The sequence below is a fragment of the Phascolarctos cinereus genome, unplaced genomic scaffold (genome assembly GCF_003287225.1).
Source record: "Phascolarctos cinereus isolate Bilbo 61053 unplaced genomic scaffold, phaCin_HiC Scaffold_1;HRSCAF=81, whole genome shotgun sequence".
In the NCBI taxonomy this organism is placed as follows: Eukaryota; Metazoa; Chordata; class Mammalia; order Diprotodontia; family Phascolarctidae; genus Phascolarctos; species Phascolarctos cinereus.
The window spans coordinates 182,842,241-182,864,663 of NW_027555514.1; the positions used below are offsets into that span (position 1 = coordinate 182,842,241).

General features: G+C 38.9%; 1 protein-coding gene across 1 annotated transcript in view; it reads left to right on the forward strand.

Moving 5' to 3' along the window:
• The window catches only part of LOC110213777 (solute carrier family 2, facilitated glucose transporter member 3), a 67,231-nt gene that overhangs the window by 32,583 nt on the left and 12,225 nt on the right, over positions 1-22,423 (forward strand). The window lies entirely within an intron of this gene.

Genomic DNA, 22,423 nt, shown 5'->3' on the forward strand with positions numbered 1-22,423 from the left:
AGGCCCAGCACTCTATCCTCTTCTCTACCAAGCTGCCATATTTCCTGGTATATAGTAGGTACTTAAACGCTTACTGACTGATCTACTGATACTACTACCACTGTGGTACAAGTTGTCTTCCCCTCACGTCTCAACTACTGCAGTTGCCTACTGGTTTGTCTCACTGCCTCAAGCCTCTCCCCAGCCTCCATTCAGCAGTCAAATCTTCCTAAAGTCGTAGTCTGACCACATTACCCCCATATTCCACGACAGTGGTTCCCTACTGCCTCCAGGATCAAACATCAATCTTCAACTCTGCTTTCAAAGCCCTTCATAGCCTGTTGTTTGTCTTTCTAGTCCCTTTAACACCTGACCCCCCCTCCAAGTACTCTTGTATCCTGTGTCATTGGCCTCCTTGCTTTTCACAGCAGAGGACACTCCATCTCCTGACTTCAACCTGTTCCCGTGCCTCGAATCCTTTCCCTCTTCTTCCTCCACCCTCTGTCTTCCCTGGCTTCCTTCATGTCCCACTACCGCCTTCTACAAGAAGCCTTTTCTGATCTGCCTTAACCCTAGTGCCTTCTCCCTCAGATTATCTTCCTACACATAGAGTGCCTTGTTTGAGTGTACATTTGTTTCACCACCATTAGACGGTGAGCTCCCTGAGAGCAGGGATTGTTTTCCCCCCAGAGCTTAGCACAGTGCATGGCATATAGTAGGTGCTAGTTGATTGATTGAAATGGTCAAGTGACACTTAGGGTTTATCTTCTCTATAAACCAGATCCAGAAGTCCTACTTTGGGTTTGGCTGCTCAAATTCCCCCTAGAATACTCAACTCCAGATCAAATCCCCCATTCCCAAGGAAGAACAGTGTGCCTTTTTGGCATTCTTATTTCCCACCCTCCTCCCATCCTACTTTCCTAGCTGTGAGGGAAAATTACAGTCAGAGCTGGAAAGGAGCTTATCCATTGTGATACACTTTCTAGCCAGAGGAAAACCTGGGGTGAGGAAAATGGTATCTTTTGAAGCCCCAGGAGTTCACAACCTCCTCCCCTTTTCTTTATTTTTGGAAGACTTGCTGATGCTAGTGTCTTTCTACTTCCTCTTACCTGGCTTTCCCTAGTTTGACATTCCTGAGGGTCCACGTGGACCCTGCAAATCTAGAGGAGGGTCACAGTAATGGGGAGTTGGAAGTTGCTTGGGAGCCCAACTATGAATCCCTTTGTCGGGCTAAGAAAGTATCCATATCTACTGTCGAAATACAATGAAATAAACTTACAAAAATATTGATTTTGTTTTAAAATTTATTGTATGTTTAACATTTTATTTTTTCAAAGAACACACCTACCTTCTTTTTTCTCCCCCTCCCCAAAAAAAATCATTAACCCTTAACAAGGAGAAATTGTATTAACAAACTAGGAAAGATTTTTTTAAAGCTGTCTAGGCCTACCAGTTCTGTCACTTTGATCCTTTTTTTCTCCTCCTCCTTCTCATCTTTCTTCTTCATTGTAGTCAGTCTGTAGTTCTGGTTTTGCTGATTTCTGCTGATTTTAGAATAATGTAGAATGCAAATAACTTGTTGGCCTCACATTTCCTTGTATGATAAATATTTTTATAGCATTATAATACTCCATTATATTAATGTCAGCCATTCTTTAATTTCTTTGGACATATAAATTATTTCCAACTTTTTATTATTACAGATAGAGCAGTTATGAATATTATTGTGTAGGGTTAATACTTCCCCACTTTTGAGCAGTTATGAATATTATTGTGTAGGGTTAATACTTCCCCACTTTTATGGTGTTTTTGAGATAAAGTCCTGCTAATGGAATCACTGGGTAGTAGATAACTGGCATTGAGAAATATAAATTTTGTGACTCATTCCATTTTTCCATATTACTTTCCAAAATGTTTACACTAGTCTGTAGTCCTGTCAACAATATATTAAAGTCCCACAGTTCTGCCAGCATTGGATTTTGTTATCTTTTGCTATGTTTGACATTCTAGTGGGCACAATTTGTTGTCACAAGGTTGTCTTGATTCTCTTTTAGGGAATTTGATCCTCTCTTTGTGTTATTAATAGTTTGTATATTTCCCTTTATAAATTGTCTTTATAACTTTTGACCCAATGGTGAGTAATTTCCTAAAAACTCAAATTGGGAATGTAGGTGTATTACTAGTCTCAAAGATATGCATCAGTTTCAAACAGATTTTGGATATAATACCTTTATCAGATATATTTATTTCAAATATTTTCCTGGTCATTTTCTTTTAATTTAAAAAAAAATTTGTGTAAAACTCTAGTATCTTTACTCAAATCCATAGTTTTTGTCTCCAATGATTTCTTCTGTTTGTTTAATTGACATCAATGCCCTTTCCCTTTAGTTGATACTTTATTTTTAAAACTTTATTTTTTTTCAAAAAACACAAATCTATCTTCTTTTCCTCCTCTTTTTTCCTATCCCTACATAAACATTGAAGGAGGGAGGGGGAAGAACCCTTGTTCCAGCACTGTAAATTTTATATGTATGTATATGTACACATATGTGTACATATACATATATACACAAATATATATGTGCACATTTCATGAGTCCTTTAGAATCATAGCTGGTCATTGCATTGATCAGAGTTCTTAAGTCTTTCAAATTTGTTTGTCTTTACAATATTGTTGTTATTATCATAGAAATTGTTCTTCTGATTTTGTTCACTTTACTATGCGTCCAATTCATACAGGTTCTACCAAGTTTCTTCAAAACTGTCCCTTTCATATTTTTTTTTCAGCATAGTAGTATTCCATCACATTCATATATCATAATTTGTTCAACCATTCCCCAATTGGTGGGCAACGCCTCAGTTTCCAAGCCTTTGCCATTGCAAAAAGAGCTATTTTTTTTTACATATAGATCCCTTAAAAAAAAAAGTTTTTTAATCTCTTTAGGGTATAGATCTAACAGTTACCCAATTTTGTCAAGCACCAGTAATAATCACTAATAATAGCTAAAAGCATGTTAAGGTTTTTAAAGCGCTCTCTAGGTCTCATTGGATCCTCACAACAACCCTATGTGGTAGGTATTATTATCTTCATTTTACAGATAGGAAAACTAAGGCTGAGAAAGGGTAAAGTCCCACAGTTAGCAAATATCTGAGGCAAGATTCACACTCAGCCTTCCTGGGTCCAAGTCCAGTGCTCAATCTTCTTATGTGAGAGTGGAGATTCAAAGATGACCAATGTCTTCAAGTTGAGCAGAGCCATATGTGGGGTACATTGGTGCTAGTATCTGGCCTGTATCTTTATAGCCGTAGTTTTGTGTGGGATTAGGAAGGTGGTTACTTCTCTCCAACCTTATTGAAGTATATTTGTACCTCTTAAATATGAAATTTTACTTTGTGCTCTGTTTTTTCTTCATTATTTTTGGGTAGAATGATACTAGGGACAGAGTGGATATCAGATTATTAGGAGTCTAGGTTGTGACACTGCCTATGACACTTACCCTTGTTGCACTTTGTCTTTTCCTTGCCCTCAGAACTTCCTCTCCCAATAGTGAAAATAGATAAGATTGTTAGATATATCCTTAACAGTTGTAGCTTTTCAAATGCTGTGTATAGTATACTACTGTATTACTTATTATTTTGAGAAGCAATTGGCATGGAGAAAAATGAGCTGGGTTTGGAGTCATGAAAGACCTGGATTCCATTCCTATCTTTGACACTTACTAGCATCATGGCCCTGGGCAAGTCACTTCTCCGAATCTCAGTTTCGTAATCTGTAAATGGGGATAATAATAACACTGCCTTACAACTTGATAATTATGTGTGAATGGTGTCTTATAAACCTTAAAGTACTATAGGATTTCAGCAATTATTATTATCCTTACTATCAGCACAGTATGTACTAATAACATCAATAATGAGTGATATGTGATTATGTAGAATATATTTCTCTCTAAGGAAAGACATTCAGAAAGTACCTCCATGCCCCAAATATCAATCATAGAATTGAAAGAGACCTCAGAGGTCATCTAATTCATCCTCTATCTAATAAGTTCCCTCTACAACATCCTGACAAAGGGTCACCAAGCTCTTTGCTTGAATAAAGTACCAGAGCTGACAAATAGACTTAAAAATATAAAATGAGATATAACCAGAGATAAAATGTTGAGGTAAACATTTGCAAGATAACTGACCAAGGTTAGGAATTGAGCTCCATAGATTCAAGTATATCGGCCATTTGCTATGATCACTATACTGCTAATCTTGTTTGTGCTAATACAGTCAAGCATAAAAGAAATAAGGCATCAGGTCTCCAAAAAGAAAAGGATTAGATTTTGCCTCTCCTTTATTCCCAATCTGGTTGTCTTATGAATTTATGCCCTTCAGAATGTTCTTCTGTAGGCATATGATTATGTCTTCACCTAGTGAGGCAGAGAGCATTAGGCATTTGAGTTAGTTAATGGAAACAATGATAATACAGATTTTATGGTCTTCCTAAATTATCAAAAAGCAGCATGCTATAGTAAACAGAATGCTACTGTTGAAACCAGGAACACATGGATTCAGGTCTAGCCTATGGTCGTATTAGCTGGATGACCCTGGGTAAATCTACTTAATGTTTCAGTGCCCTAGGCAACTCTCTAAGATCGTAAGTTGCAGAGAATATGCTAACTTGCATTGGTAGAGGGAGTTTCCTCATCTAGGGGTTCTCTATAATGAAATGACAAGTCCAGTCCCTATCCCAATGACCAAAATACAGTAGTTTGGTTTGTTTTTCTTCAGCCTCTGCCTTCCTGGATTTCTCTGCCTCATCTGACACTGTTGAAAACCTCTTCCCCCTTGATTCTGTTCCCTTTCTTGGCTGCTATTACTTTTGCGCTTGGCTGGTTAACCTTTTTCTTCTCTGGAGACTGGTACATTTCCTTTGCTGGCTCTACTTCTTGCTCCAGCCTTCTCAATGCAAATGTTTCCCAACTAGTCTAGCCTTGACTCCCCTTCCTTTTCCTTTTTCCTACTACTTTCCTGGAACTGTTGTCTTCAAGGTCAGTAATGACCTTTGAACACTCTCAGTCATTCCCTGCCTTCTTGAAACTACCCATTTGTATTCTTTAACACTGAATTATCCTGGTTCTCCTCATTCCTCTAGGCACTCCTTTGCTCTTTCCTATGGAGCAATCTGTTCCAACTTCTTGTAGAAGATAGATAGCTGGTCCTCAGAGTTAGGATGACCCCAGTTCAAGCCCTACTTCTGACACATACTGGCTGTGGGACCCTAGGCTACCCAAGACTGTATGTTGCAGAGAAGGTACGTATCTGTATGGTAAAGGGAGTTTGCTCACTAGAAGTTCCCCACACCAATAAAATCACAGGTCTGTGATAAAGTAAACCATACATAAGCCTTGTTTTATTTCTGATCTAATGACAAATGGTTACTGGACAAGGGAAGGAAAGTATGGCCAACTGAACCAGCCTTATCAGTTGTGAGAAGAATACTCTTCAGTCACTACCAAAAAGCCAAAAGCCAGACTTTGAGGAGTCAGAAAGTGAGAAGAGAGTGAGGAAATTGAGGCAGGGAGAGGAGACTAAACTTTTGAGAAGTCTGGTGCTAAAATGAAGATAGTGAATAGTTGGAGGGTCTAATCAGATCTGACAAAATATTTTTTTTGATGGGGGAGCCCTAAGCGTGTTTGGAATGGGCATAATAAATGAGAAAGATGGTAGAATTGATACTGAGGCCTGGAAGAATACAGGAATGGATGACTAAAGACTATTTTGAGAAAGTTGAGGAAACATGGTTCCTAGTAAAGTGGGTGAAAGGAGGTGGTGGGCATAGTCGGGTATTTAAAAATGAAGAAGGTTGGGCAGCTAGGTGGCGCAGTAGATGGAGCACCGGCCCTGAATTCAGGAGGACCTGAGTTCAAATGTGGCCTCAGACACATAACACTTATAGGCTGTGTGACCCTGGACAAGTCACTTAACCCCATTGCCTAGCCAAAAAAAATGTAAAAAGTTTTAGACGTGCCGTTGTGGTGAGCTGGATAAAAGTACACAAGATAAGTAAAAATATTATTGAAAATAATTGAAGGTTTAGTTGAAGTGACATATCGTGAACCCAACACAATGTATTTTGGTTATCTTTGAATTTCTTAATGTTGACATCTTCATATGCTGACTATACATAGGCCTTTTCCAGTGCCAACAAGTTAAGACCCTATTCCTGTATACTTTCTAGCATCAACTCCATTTTACCAGTGCATAGGGAACTTTTTTTACCCCCATAGGGACTTTTCATAGGTTAGGCAGCATTTGTTGCCATTCAGTATATCCAACTCTCCATGACCCCACTTGGTATTTTCTGGGCGAAGATGCTGAAGTGGTTTGCCATTTCCTTCTCCAGCTCATTTTACAGATGGGGAAACTGAGGCAAACAGGGTTAAGTGACTTATCCAGGTCACACAGCTAGTAAGTGTCTGAGGCCAGATTTGAACTCAGGAAGATGAGTCTTCCTGACTCCAGACCTGGCACTTTATCCACTGTGCAACCTAGCTGTACCATAGTGAGGCAGCATGGTAGAGTGCAAAGTTTGCTGGAAACATCTATTGCATGCTTGACCAGACAGGTCTGTGTTTAAACCCTGTCACTGACAAAAGTTGCAGAACCATGTGCTAATTTCACCTCTCAGTCTCTGTCTTCTTATCTGTAAAACAGAAGTAATGTGCCTGTAGTACTTACCTTACAGAGTTCAGCATCATGTTTGTAAAGTGCTTTGTAGATCCTGGAGCCCTGACATGTGTTTGTAAGTATGAGTATGCTTTCAATTGAGTAATTGGAAAGATAGCATGTGAAAGTAGTGAAAAGTAGTACCAGAGCACTAGTGAATAGACCTGGCTCCTAGTCTGGGCTCTGCTATTTAACTAAGTAGTATGACCTTGGCTAAGGACTTTAGTTATCTCACCTGTCAGTTGAAGATGTTGAAACAGGTAATCTCGAAAGATTTTTCCAGCTTTAATACTCAGTAATTCTAAGAAAATCTATGTACATTATATTTGTCATTTCTAAGACATGATTAGGACTCATGATTTTCAGAAGAATATAAGCCCCTTCAGAAGGCATGGAGATGGTTTCCAAGTGAGTGAAGAAGACTTAAATTTAGTCCTCCCTCTGCCACATACTGGCCATGCAATTCTGGATTTCCCAACATCATGCCTGCCACATAGGAGCTAACTCATACACATTGAATTGAGTAGAATTGCATTTTATAGGTATGAATAGCTCCATAGTTGTTGATGGGGCAGCTAGGTGGTACAATGGATAGAGTACTAGGTCTGGTGTCAGGAAGAATCATCTTCCTAAGTTCAAATCTAACCTCAGACACTTACTAGCTGTGTTACTCTGGCAGGCAAGTCACTTAACCCTGTTTGCCTCAGTTTCCTCATCTCTTGTGTTGTTGTGTTTGTCCTTCCTTCTCGAAGAGGATCATGACATCAGAGAAATGATTTGAGTGAGGGAGGGCTGTACGAGGTCACCAACCTCACTTTCTCCTCCAGAGTCATCTGGGTCCAGTGGCCAGATATTCATCAGGACAACTGAAGATGGCCCCTTCTCATCTCTAAAATGAGCTGGAGAAGGAAATGGCAAACAACTACAGTATCTTTGCCAAGAAAATCGCAGATGAGGTCATGAAGAGTTGGACATGACTGAAACAATTCAGCATAGTTGGTAATCCCCACATTAGTTAATCCCCACTCTAAATTACAAAGGTACATCTGCATTGAGAAGAGGAAGTTCCTTCCCTGAAACACTCTTCCTAAAGCACAGGTCTGCACCTCCCTACTCAATAAAAGCCAGTGGCTCCCTGTTACTTCTAGGATCAAATAAAACATTCTCTCTATGGCTTTTAAAGTCCTTTGTAACCAGGCCCATTTCCTACCTTTCCATCTGTTTCCCAACTCTGCATTTTCACTGGATGTCTCCCATGTCTGGAACACTCTCCCTCTTCATCCTCACTTCCTGGCCTTCCTTCAAGCAGGTATAGATAAGTTCATAGTGGTTGTTGTAAGGTTGTAGTAGATTTGAATTTTGTGGTAGACTGCACACTTCACACGAGTCATTGGTGTGATAGAGCAGCCAAAAAGATCTAATGTGATCATAGGCTACAGGAATGAGGAGGTGACAGTACCACCATACTATATACTGGTTAGACCTCATCTGGAGTGTGGTGTTTCGTTCTGGGGACCACATTTTAGGGAGGACATTGATGACTATGATGACAATGATGATAAATAACAATAATAGCGGCAATAATAACAATGTTTATATAGCACTTTAAGGTTTGCAAAATACTTTACAAATTATTACCTCATTTTATCCCACAATAACCCCGGAAGTTAGGTGCAATTATTATCCCCCTTTTACAGATGAGGAAACTTGAGATAGACAGAGGTTAAGTGACTTAATCAGGGTCACACAACTAGGAAATCTGAAACTAGCTTTGGAATTCAGATCTTTCTGACCCCAAGTCTATTGCTCTATGAATGTTACTCACAACCTAGCTGCATAGATGTTGAAGGGCATCCAGACGAGGGTCTATGAAGATCCATTAGTTGAATGAACTGAAGATATTTAATCAGCAGAAAGGGGCATGACAGCTTCAAATATATGTACATTATATGAATATAAGTATAAATACATATACATATTTAAAATAAGTTTTATTGCTGTCTTTTGTTTTTATACCCCAAGCATATTCTGTTATTTGCTCTCTTAATCCCAAACAGATCCCTTGTGACAAATAAAAGTAATTTAAAACATCAGGTGCAGTCTGACAGAGTATGCCACATTCTATATCCAGATATTTGAGGGGCTTTCGTATGGAAGATTCCTTAGATTTCTTGTGCTTAGCCCCAGACAGCAGAAATAGGAACAAGGTATAGAAGCTGGAAAGAGACCAATTTATCCTTGAAATAAGGAAGTATTTCTTATCTTAGATATCTGTAAGTAGAATGGGCAGCCTCACAAGGTAGAGGGTTACCCCTCACTGTTGATCTTCAGAACAAAGGCTCAAAGACCACTTTTCATGTATGTTATAGAAGGGATTCTTATTCAGGTATTGGTTGGACCTGGTGGTCTCTGAGAGGTCCTTCTGTTCTCCATTATCTTTTTTGTTTAAAGCCCCACGTGTGATCTTTTCTATTCTTTTTGAGTCTTCATTTCTCTGAAGTAGCTTGAGAATCTGAGCCCCTTTACAATTATGTCACCTTTAGAATGGACTTCTTCCCTGCGGACTTGGTCCATTATAGCAGCTTTCCATGCCTTCATCTTCTTCCCCTATCCAGTACAGAGATGGTAGAATCTATATAGGACAACTTTACTAGTATTGCCAATGAGAATAGATGATTATAAAAGATGCTTACAAGTCTCTCCATTTTATGTCTGTTGTGTTGCTTCTAGTTTCATTTATAAATGCTTTCTGGGATGATTTGGCTTAACTGGATCTCTTAGAACCAAGTTTTTTTATAGTTCTGTTTTCTTCTCAGCTGCCCCTCCCTCTTTTTTGTGAAATGGTGGTGATAGTCTTCTATCTTCTGCCCCTGTAGTGTTTTGCAAAGGGATTTGTATTCTAGATTGGTATTAGGTGTGGTGGCTGCATCTTTCTATCTCCTGAAATCTCTCAAGTCTCCTTATTGTGATGATTTTTGCATCATTTAAACTTCTCTAGGAAATGATGATAAAGTCACTTCTTTATTTTGATCCATTTCTCCTTTTTTAGAGTTGAGAGGCTTGGGTGAGTTAAGTCTGATGTAATCACAGCCCAAGCAGGAACTGTCTTATTTTTGCATTTATAATTTCAACTTCTAGTATAGTGCTTGGAACTAAGTAGCTGTTGATTGAATTCAGGTCCCTGAACACTGCAAAGTCTCCCCAGAGAAATGCACGGTAGTATGAGATGAGTCTAACACTATCCACATCTAAAAACCAAAATGGATGAAAATTGAATATCACACAGATTATGACATGTACCTAGTTATATAACTCAATATTTATATATTGAACAAAGCGCAAAGGTGGATAATGACTAGGGTCTAGAATTCAGTAGGAGGATGGCAGGATCATTTTGAGGAATTTGCAGTTTTCAGTGTGCTGTTGCAAAATCCATCATCTCATAGTGAAATTATATGTCTGGACATTGTAAGATACAATAGTCTCGGAAGAATTAAGATTATAAATAACCCAGGGGCCAATGGAAAGATACATGTTGGGTATACACAGTAGGTAGTACACTAAGGACATGAATAGGTTCACTTGAGAAGTGGTGTAAAAGACAATGTGGAGCATGATCAGGAAAGGAGGGAGAGTGAGAATAGAGAGACAACAACAGATGGACAGCATGAGGGGGATATTGGAATCCTTCAGTTAAAAATAAAGCAAGCCTTTAACACTGAGTAGATGGTCTATAGATAAGAATCAAACAGGCTAAGAAAACAGGCAAAGGTAATGGCCTACCTTTGATACCAGTCATTATAAATTTCCACTTTCATTCTTATCCTATGGCAATAAACTACACATTGCAACACCAATCCAAGCACAAACATGTTAGATATGCTAACATTTATTTAAGTGGATTTACTCTTCCTCTGTAATGGGCAATAAGGGGTGGAAATGGAAATTAGATTTGTAATAATACGAAAATCCTTCTATTTATTTATTTTTTTTGCTAGGCAATGGGGTTAAGTGACTTGCCCAGGGTCACATAGCTAGTAGGTATTACATGTGTATATGAGGCCAAATTTGAACTCAGGCCCTCCTGACTCCAGCGCCAGTGCTCTATCCACTTGGAAAGCACTTCTGAAAAATAAATCACTAAGACTGAAAAAAAAAGTTCTTACCATAAAAGTCCTTGGCATTGTCAAGTGATTCAACATCAGAAAAAAACATGATTTTATCTGTAGAAAGGACATTAAAGAGGCTGTTTGGACCTTTCCCTCTGACTTGCAGGAAAAACCTCTTATATGTGTTGCTTCCTTCATTAGAAAGGGGGTGACTGAAGAGCAGGGACTACCTCTGCTTTTCTTTGTAAATTCCTGGCACTGCCTTCTGCATTGATAAATTCTTTGTCATTCAGTCATTCATAGATCTGTCAAAACAGGTCAGTACTACTAGCTTCCTAACAATATCATAGAATGATAGCACTAGAAGGGACTTAGGCCACTTATATCTTCCTTTATAAATTAAGAAACTTGATACCAGAGTAGTAAAAATGATTTGCTCAAATCCTGGGACTAGTTGTATACAAAGTAGTAGATAAGTTTGGCAGTGTTTTTGTGGAGGGCATATAATGGCCATATCTTTGTGGTGGTGGTGGTGTGTGTGTGTTTGGACTGCATTTTATTGATTTTTATACTCAATAAATTTTCTTCCTCCCATTCCTCCACCCAACTGAACAATAAAAAAATAAACATTACTTATCATTGCATAGCCATATCTTTGTATAAATGAAGACCTAGAGACTCAAAATCTGATAAAAAGGCTATGATAACTTCTGTCCCGTCGTAATGGGACTTGGATTTTTCAGGTCATTTTTGTCAGCAGTGTCTTTGCTGAGACATCGTTTAGAAATTCAAGATCCATGACTTTCTTGAGAAATATAAACCTGAGAAAATATTTTACTCTCACCAAGCCCCCTCCCTTCATTTCCAATTGTTTAGCTCATAACCCAGAGGAATTTAAAACTTTTCTGGGTTTGGATTTGTTTGTTTGTTTTGTAGATGATTTATAAGAACCAATTGTTACAATACCTACAGCAATCAATACATCAATCAACAAGCATTTACTAAAAGCACTCATAGAGCACTGGAGTTCAGGAAGACTTAGTTTTAAATCCCATCTCAGGTACAACTTAGTCAAAAGCCAGTAAACATTTATTAAACATTTACTGTGTTCTAGGCACTAGGTGTACAAATACAAAAAAAGAAAATCCCTGCCTGCAAGGAAATTACAATCTTTTTTCTATTTTTTCATTTCCAAGTTCTCTCCCACTCTCCACTTCCTCTCCCACCCACTGAGAAAGAAAGAAATATAGTACCCATTATGCAGATGAAGTCATGCAAAATATATTTCCTTTTTAGCCACACTGTACTGCCCCCCAAAAGCAAGGAAAATAAAGAAAGAAAATGGAAATATGCTTCAGTATGTACTCTGAGAGCATCCTTTGGAGTTTTGGTGGACCACTGTATTAATCAGAGTTGCTAAATCTTTCACAGTTATCTTTACAATGTTGCTGTTACTATGTAATTATTCTGGTTTTGCTCACTTCATTTTGTATCAGTTCATATAAATTTTTTCAGGTTTTTCTGAAACAATCTGCTTTGTCATTTCTTATAGCACAATAGTATGATTCTACCTCATTCATATAACTTGTTCATCCAGTCCCCAACTGATGGACATCCCTTCAATTTCCAATTTTTGCCACCACAAAAAGAACTGCTATACATATTTTTGTATTTATGGGACCTTTTCCTTTTCCTTTGATCTCTTTGGGAGTATAGACCAAGTATCCCTATTGCTTAGTCAGAGAATATGCATGGCTTTAAAGCCCTCTGGGTATAGTTCCAAATTTTTTTCTCCAGAATGTTTGGATCAGATCTCAGCTTCAAGGAGCTCACTATCCAATGTCCTTCGTTCTTGAAGAGGACCATGGCATCAGGGAGATGATGATATGACTTGCAATTGACTTTGATTTGAGTGAGGAGGGAGGGCTGTGCAAGGTCACCAGCCTCACGTTCTCCTCCAGAGCCATCTGGGTCAAGTGGCCAGATATTCCTCAGGGAAACTGGAGATGGCCCAGGATGCAGTGGGAGACTCTGGCCTTTTTAAGCTAAGGTCTTCTCAAGTTCTCACTTTGAGTGAGGTAATGCCCATTCAGCAAATAGGCCTCTTTAACAAGTGAATCAAGGGATGGCCCTTTAATTAAAAAAAAAAAATCCAGGGTTGCTCACCAAAAGAGAAAGTTTCTATTTACATTCACTCTGAATGACGCGGGCCCCCAAAATAACCATAAGTGGTGCTTGGGCAGGGATCTATTGTCCAATCTGTGAGCTCCAGAGTAAATTGGATTTAAGGCTTGGGGTTTGAGAAATGAATCTAGCTGTAAACCCCAAATTAAGTAGGTAGCATTCAGCCATCAAAATGATGAGAACTTCTCCCAATGGGAGAAGACAAAACACAAAAGAAATCTGAAAAGGGGAAGGTCAAGGAGGAAGGCACCTGGTGGGGGGAGGGGATGGTGCAAACGCCAAAGAAATCCAAAAGGAGTACTACCAGGGAAGAAATGAGAAGTCAGTTCAGTTCCCCTCCTTAATTGAAGTAGTTTGTAGCTCCACCTTCTAATCCAAGGGGCAAAGGGTATTGATGAGGGGTGAGTACCAAAGCTGATTTGGATTTTGCAAGATATTTCCCAGTGATAAGCTTACTGGGGGCATGGTAGAGAAGCCATTTAAGATTGCTCTAAATCTATGGTCTTATAACTCATGTAAACTTAGCCTAAGATCTCTGGGTTTTTTTCCCTAGAAAATCTTTTGTTTCTTAAACTGTCTCTCCATAGCTTTAAGTCAGAGCTAAGGGTGTTGGTTGCTAAAACTTATGTACCTACCTGACTTAAACTTTTTGAGTTTGGTTCTTCTATCCATTTAATAAGGGTTTACCCATGTAATGCCCTCTTCGTGTACTCTTCCATCTGTGAACTCAGTCCCCAGGAAGAGTGGCCTCAAATTTGTATCACAAAAGTACTGAAAGATGCATGTAGAGAACAAATGGCTGGGCAGGGGTGAGGGTGGGGGAGTTAATCCTAATTCCTCGTTTGGGGAGTCCTTTTCCTTCTGGGAAGAAAGACTTTCTTCAAGGAGTCCCCACCAAGTTCACATTAGCAGGAAGTGCTCCCTTGTTCAGCTAAGCTGACTCCTTCAAGGACATGGTGTCTGGGCTGATGGGTTAATCCATGGCTGGGCTGGAGCTTTACCCTGATTCATCTGAAACTACATCATTTCTCAAAGTATAAAAGTATTCCATCATATTCATATGCCACAACTTGTTCTGCCATTCCCCAATTACTGGATTCCCCAGATCCCTTCTTCTTTTTTAAATTCATTTTCATTAATTTATTTCATTTTTCAATTCAATCATTTATTTTCCAATTTCATTAATTTTCAATTAAAAAGAATGTATTTTCTATCCCTGTCACCCCAGCCCACCATTGAAAAAGAATCCAACCTTGTAATAAAAACATATAATCAAGCAAAACAAAGTCTCACTTTATCTATGTCCAAAAATGTATGCCTCATTTTGTATCTTGAGTCTTATCACCTCTGTCAGGACTATCATCAGGCATTTGGAATCATAACTGGTCACTGCATTGCTCAAAGTCTACTACACTTGTTTGTCTTTGCAATGCTGTTATTGTATACATTGTTCTCCTGGTTTGCTCACTTCATTCTGTGTTGGTTCATACAAGTCGCGGGCCATAATTTGTTAAGTCATTTCCCAATTAACAACATCCCTTTAGTTTCTAGTTCTTTGCCACTACAAAAACAGCTGCTGTACTTTTTTCTACATGTCTTAAAAAAAATTATTAATGTTTTTTGTTTTCACTTTACCAAGAGGTGGAGATGAGGAAGGAAAGTATTTCAGGCATGATGAACAACCAGTTCAAAAGCATGGAGGTAGGTGGGAAATAAGTGTGGAGGTCAGTTGTGTTGGGAACAGAGTGCTTGAAGGGAAATGTGTAGTGCTCCTGGAAATATAGGTCAGAGCCAAAGTGTGAAGATTTTTAAGTGCCAAAGGAGTTAGTTATCTGTTTGTTTTCTGAAGTAGAAGCCAACAAGGCTTATTGAACAGGGGAGTGACCCAGTCAGATTTGTGCTTTAGGAATATTAATTTGGCATCTGAGCTGCAGAGAAGAGAGACTGTATTCAGGGACTCAATTAGGAGACTATTGCAATAATTTAGGCGTGAGATGATAAGGATATGGACTGGGGTGATTTTGCTGGGAGTGAAATGAGAACAGAAGGATGTAGAGGTATGGAGGTAGAACTGACAAGACTTGGCAATTGATTAACCATATTGGGGGGGTGAGTGTGAGTGAAAAGTTGAGGATGACTTCTCAGCTGTGAACCTTGTTGACTGGAAGAATGGTAGTATGCTTCACAGAAAAAGGGAAAGCAAAGCAAAAGCCCAACTCTCTTCCTGCCTCACCCCTACCCCAACTAATATAGCCCTGTGTCCTCACTGGAAGTTCCAGTGCAAAGAGGAATTACACAATTACTCTTATGTGGATGAAGGGCAGGCAAACCAGTTTAGGTAGGACATTCAATATTTTTAGAATTTGGACACCTGCATTTCTTCACCCTTAGGGCTTCATTTATTTATTGCTTTCTGAACAAAAGGCACACTCTACCAGACAAAGAGCAATTTAAAAAAGCAAGCATATAATAAAAAAAACCACCTCACAGATGCAACATTATTCTAAAATAATAAATTGTTGTCCTTAGCTAGGTCCTCATTCAGGTGCCCTTGAATACCTTACGCATTGACACATGGCATGGAGATGGAGGTGTAGTAGAGAGAACTTTATAATCAGGAGAAGCTTGGATTGGGATGTCACATGTCATGTTGTACTTTCTCTGTAAATTGGTGATAATAAACTCACAGAGTTTAATGGAGGATCAAATGAAATGATGTGTAAAGTCTGTAAAACAATGTTATATAAATTTATTTGCTCTTATTATTGACCCAGGCCAAGGAAATCCAGAATTCAGAGGAAATCCAAAATGGAGAGACATGGAGGTAGAATTAACAAGACTTGGCAACTAATAGGCTCTATTGGGGGTGGGGAGAGGAGGAGTGAGGGTGAAAAGTTGAGGATGACTTCTCAGCTGTGAACCTTGGTGACTGGAAGAATGGTAGTATGCTTCACAGGAAAAAGGAAAACAAAGCAAAAGTCCATCTCTCTTCCTCCCTCACCCCTACCCCAACTATTAGCTTACTTTTCCTAGTCAACTAAATATAACCCTGTGTACTCACTGGAATTTCCAGCGCAAAGAGCCCCACAGAATTACACGATTACTTTTATGTGGATGAACCAGTTTAGGCAGGAGTTACAATGTTTTTAAAATTTGGACACCTGCATTTCTTCACCCTTAGGGCTTCATTTATTTATTGATTTCTGAACAAAAGACACACTCTACCTGACAAAGAACAATTTTTTTAAAAAGGCAAACACTTAATAAAAACTATCTTGCAGATGCAACATTATTCTAAAATAATAAATTGTTGACCTTAGCTAGCTGCCCTTGAATACCTTACGCATTGACACATGGCATGGAGATGGAGGTGTAGTAGAGAGAACTTTATAATCAGGAGAAGCTTGGACTGGGATGTCACATGTCATGTTGTGCTTTCTCTGTAAATTGGTGATAGTAATACCTACCTCACAGAGTATTATGAAGGATCAAATGAAATGATGTGTAAAGTCTGTCAAACAATGTTATGTAAATTTATTTGCTCTTATTATTGACCCAGGCCAAGGAAATCCTGAATCTTTCCTATCTTCATAAACATTGATATGTGTACACAATAAATCCGTGTCATATTTGAAAGCATCAGTTGTCAAACTAGTTAATGATCTCCCTTCTAATCAACGTGAGACTCAGGATGGATAAGAAAAAAATTGCAGTTTTAAAGTTATTTGAAGTTATTATTAATACTTACAAGATTGGTATTAATTACCATTATTCCTGTTAATTCCCATGCCTTTCCATACCCTCTAAACAGGTTTTTTGGGTCTATTTCTGTTGAGGTGACTGACCCTGAGATAGGTTTGCCTCTCAAGTGCCAAGAAGACAAAGTTTCAGTAGGTTTGTTTTGGACTAGAGATATCTGCAAACCACTTTAGCTCCAATTGCTTCTCTTCCCATTGCTGATTTTTTCAGCACCCTGGATCCCAAAGTTTTATCTCTGGTGAGGATGGAAGCTGCTTTTCCATTCTTCTGGTGATATCTGTGGCTGAAAAAAACCAAACCCCACTCTAAAATTGCTCTTCTATTGAATGGGAGGGAAAAGGGGAAAGATATACCACAGAAACAGAAATGGAGGCAGCAGACCTAACCTTCTTTGTTTCTTCCAGTTCCTCTCCTTCCTCTAACATTCTCCACTCCCTCACTCCTCCAGCAGTTTTATAAAGATAAAGGGTAAATGACTGGGTCCTAGAAGGTCATGTCACATGTCATTCCTCTGTCTACAGTTCCCTCCAGGGCTAAATCATTCAATGAACAGCAACACTGGACATGGAGTTAGGAAGTCCTGAGTTTCAACAGATATTCTCTATGTGACTCTGGGCAAGTCATTTAGCCTTTGTTTGCCTCAGTTTCCTTATCTGTAAAACAGATATTATAATAGCATCTACCTCCCAGGGTGGTTGTGAGGGTAATATTTGTAAAGTGCTTCATAAACCCTAAAGACATATAAATGCTATTTCTTCCTTTCACCTTTTCATTTCCTTCACAGGAAAAGTGTGACTTTGTCCGCTAAATTTTATCATCTAGAGTATACATTTCAACAAAAATGTATCTTCCTCTAAAAGTTTAAATATATATTTTATCACAACTTTTATTAAAAATGTAGGGAAAGTATACTTTTGGGTGCCAATTTATAGTTTCTGGGACCTCTCTCTTAGTTACTGAAAATTGAAAGTAAAATTCTGGGTTTTTTCCCTAGAAAATGCACTGATTTATTTAAAACTGTCTGCCCCATCACCAAAAGAGTTTTTATTTTTGTGCTTTCTGTTTTATATTTGGTTTGGGGTGGTAGTTTCTTTTTTTTTTTTTGTAGTTTCTTTTATATATAATGCTTCACACTCTTGCTCTAAAGATCAAGAATTTTTTTTTAAATTTGATACCTATTAAGTTTCAGAATGTCCTTGAAAAATGATCTTTACTATAAAGCTACATTATACACATAGACAAAACCTTATTAGTAAAACTGAAGAGGTCTAGGGGTTTTGGGGTTCTGGGACCCCAAGACCGCGGTACCGGGCCCTGCTGAATGAATTCAACTCAAATCTTCTTCAGCCAGAGGAAAAGTTTATTAGTGATAAATCACATTGACCAGGTGACGCCCGTAAAGACGAGCGGGCATGAGAGGTTCTCAGCCTTGTGGGCCTGAGATTTTCAGCATCCGAATGAGGGCCAAGGTGGATCTTAAATACTAAAGTCACTTTGGGTGGCCAGAGAAGGGGGTTGGGGAAAGGGTCTAGGTAAGAATTCTAATTGGGGAGGTCAGAGAGATTGAATAGACAATGGGAATAGATAATGGAGGGAACAGGAAGGCAGAAGTTTGAAAGGCATCTGCACAAAATCAAGGTGGGGCTAGGACTTTCAGAAGGAGATAAAGGAAGGTCTTTCAGGGGCCTATAGACAAAAGGGAGCCTAAGGCTTTCAAAGGGAGATGAGGGTCTGGGGCCTGTGAGTCAGATTCCCTTTGAGGCAAAGGGTGAAGATCTTGGCTTGGGCCCCGCCCTCATCAAAACCTTGTTACATGAGCACTGGGCTTAGCAGGGTTAAGAGAAAAAGAATAACTCATACTGACCACCAAGGGAATAGTGAATGAGAGAAAAAGCATACATAAAGTACTTGCTATATGTGCCCTAGGTCTAGGAGTATCCATTTAAACTAAATATCAGTAACCAAAATTTTCCAAAGGGTACTCTCCTCCAGCCTATTGCTTACAAAAGGTCTCACTCTGGGTCCTACTACTTACTCTGAGTCCTACTTGAGAGGCATGGGAGGCGGTCCTTTTATGGATACCCCACCTCCCAACACTGTAAGTACTAATTCACTATTTAGCTAGACCTATGCCACAGGGCCATTAGAAAACTATATATGCTGTTCCTTCAGGTGTATCCTTCATTGCTCTTTAACTTGATCATTTTGACTTTTTTCATGGGCTCTCTATTTTCTCTAACTGAAGCCTCCTTTCCAATAATTTCCTTCCCCTTCCCCAGCCTTTGTCTTCATCTTTTGTTCCTTATCTTTTCTTTTTACACCTTCAGTTTCCCTTATCTTAGTAACCATCTCTGCTTATTTTACCTGCCTTTCCAGAAATTCAAAACTCTTGGTAAGATTTTGGTCTTGCTAGCTAAAGTTATCTGTCTTCCTGTACAAGCCAGGGGGGCTCAGGTGTCTATTTGTTTATTTTTGAAGGCCAGAGGGAAAAGAATTGAGGAACTAGGGGAGGATATCAACAGGTAAACAGTAGTGGAATTGGGATTAGAACTGGGGAATTTTTAGGTAGTCAGCTGGATACACATTAACTTAGTATGTTTTGGGATAGCCAGCTGGGCACACATTATCTTAGCATATTGTCTTTCTTAAGGGCTAAGACAAAAATTGCCTTCTCCTTTGTCATGGGGAAGTGAATAGATTGTGGTTACAAATGGTGGTAATATCAACTTCTTTAGGAAGAAGTTACTTTGGGACTGGCTGATTGGGTATATCAGAATAAAGTCTTCATCCTACAATCCCATACCTTCTTAGGGTCTTGTTGACCTTTCATCTGAGTTTGACCAGAGGCAGAGTGCAGTGGGAAAGCACAAATAAGTTGTGGGTAGTGGGATGGAATGAAGACTTTCCTTTTGAGTCAAAGTTGCCTCCCTATTCATCTGACTTGCAGGAGAGACAGTTTTAGGAATCAGAATATTGGGAGTTTGCCATGGAACCTAATGACATGTAGTGCTGTTTTAGCTAAGGATTCACTTGCCAATACCTGTTGCATCACCAGACAGTATATAACCCTGAGACTAAAGCATGACGCTCCACCTCCTTATAGACTCTGTACCTAGTTTTGGAAGATTCATGCCCCAGAATCTTTGCTGGGATATTTCCATCCTGCTTTCTCCTTAGAATTTACCATAGTTTTCTTTATCACTTCTTTTAAACCACTAGATGGTGTTCCTATTGTGCAGACGTATGCGAATATTCTACTCTATTCCAATAGAAAGGCCCACACAAACTAAAAGTTGAAAATTGTATAGCTAAAATCAAACCACCATGGTGATATCAAAGCATTTTTAGTGACTTTCTCCTGTAATATGAATTAATCATGCAATCACAAAATTGAATATTGAATAACTTTTATGGGTAAGACAATGCTAGGTGCTGCAGGTGGTGGTAAAGATCAGAGATATAATCCCTGCTATCAATCAAATTGAGGAGATAGAACGCATTCTTAAAAGAAAAAGAGGACGAGGAGAAGGAGTTGAGCATAGACTGAGAGGATTCCCTGCAGATTGGACAGGAGGGAAAAGGGTGATGAAGGACACGGAGAAATACCATAAACAAGTCAATGGAGATTGTAGGGAAGAAGTGATAAGGTTGGAAAAGTAGTTTTGGGCCAGATAGTTCAAAACCTCAAGGAGTTTGGGTTTCATTTGATACACAATGATAAGCCATTGTCTCTCTGGAAAGGGAAAAAATGAGGTGATCCAGAACAATTAGAAGGGGGAGACTCCAGATTTTCTGCTTGTCTGAGGAGGGCAAAAATTCAAACAAGCTAGATTACATTTTTTACCCTCACTCCCAATTCAAAAGGTCACTCAGCTGCCAAACACAAAGTATTCAACAGGTTTAAGAATGCAATCATAATAATGCTAATGACAGTTCATTTTTATATGGGCTTTGCAATTTAAATTTTCCTCATAACAATCCCATAATCCCTTCCTTTTTAAATTTAATTTTATTCATTCAACACCTTGTCTCTCTCTCTCTCTCTCTCTCTCTCTCTCTCTCTCTCTCTCTCTCTCTCTCTCTCTCTCTCTCTCACCCTCTCTCCCACCTCCTTCCTCCATCGAGAAAGAAAAGGCCTTTGTTCCAAATGTGTATTGCAAAACAAATTCCCCCTTTAGCCAAGGCTCCCCCCACCCTTTTGTCTCAATCAGCACTCTGAATCCATCACCTCTTAATCTGGAGGTGTGTAGCATGTTTCATCATTAGTCCTCTTGAATAATGCTTGGTCATTGTGTTGATCAAAATTTTAAAGTTTTTCAAAGCTAACAGTAATGTTATTGTAGAAACTTTCTACTCATCTACTCACTTTACTCTGCATCAGTTCATACAAGTCTTCTCTTTATAGTACAAAAGTCTTCCATCCTATTCATTTACCATAACTTGTTCTGCCATTCCCCAGTTAAAGGACACCCAAGATCCTTTCCTTTTTAAACTCATTTTTCAACTAACAAGCATATTTTTTCAATTTTATTAAGTTTCAATTAATTTTTAATTAATAAATATGTATTTTCTATCCACTTGTGGAAATAAAAAGCACCCTTGTAACAATAGTTACATATAGTCAAGCAAAACAAATTACCAAATTATCCATGTAAAATATGTATGTCTCATTCTGCATCTTCAGTCTATTGCCTCTGTCAGGACTGGTGGGTAACATCATCAGGCTTCTGGTAATCATAACTGGTCATTTCATTGGTCAGTCTGTCATAATTGTTTGTCTTTATAATGCTGTTACTATTGTTCTGATTCTTTTTACTTCAGTCTGCATTGGTTCATAAAAATCATAGGCCATAATTTACTCTATCATTCCTCAATTAATGATACCCCTTTAGTGTCTAGCTCCTTGCCACTACAAAAACAGCAGCTGTATATATTTTTAATGAGTCTTTTCAAAAAATAAACTTTGATATCTTTTGTTTTTACTTTGCCTAGATTATTTCTCCTTGTATCCTTTCCCCTCCCCCACATATAACAAAGAATATTTCTTATATGGATCATTTTTCAAAAGTCCCTTCTAATTCTAAATATGTGATCCTAGAAATCTTATGAAGGAAATAGTCTTAAGTATCATCCTCATTTTATAGATGGCCAAACTGAAGCAAGCCCACAAAGGTTAGGTGGCTTGCCCCAAATCACAAAGATGTATGAGCCAGACAGGAATTTGAACCAAGGCTTTCTGAATCCCAGTTCAGCATGTTTCCATTATAAAGTCCTTCCCTCTTCTTAAGGCACCTTTAACCCTTGCTCTCAACGTTCACTTTCTGTGTAAAATGGCTTTCCTTACCTTACTCAGCGAGGTGATTTTGTATGAACAGTCTAGGGTGGGAGCTAGAGCCAAAATAATTAGCCCTCCCTCCTTGCTTTTGCAAGCATCTTAACTATGAAACAGAGAAATTTCGGCCTTTTGAGAGGGGGTTGGGGTGGGGATGGGAAGGATGTGGCTTAAAGAGGGGAGGGAGTTATTGCTTTGCTAGGTGGGGAGGTCACTGAATTCCGAGAGTCACAAGATTATGCTGGGATGGAAGGACAGGTCATCCCCTACACTGGCCCCACCCCTTGCCAAAATTATAAATAGTTGGCTGGAGAAGGTTCCCCCCCCAACCACAGATGCTCTT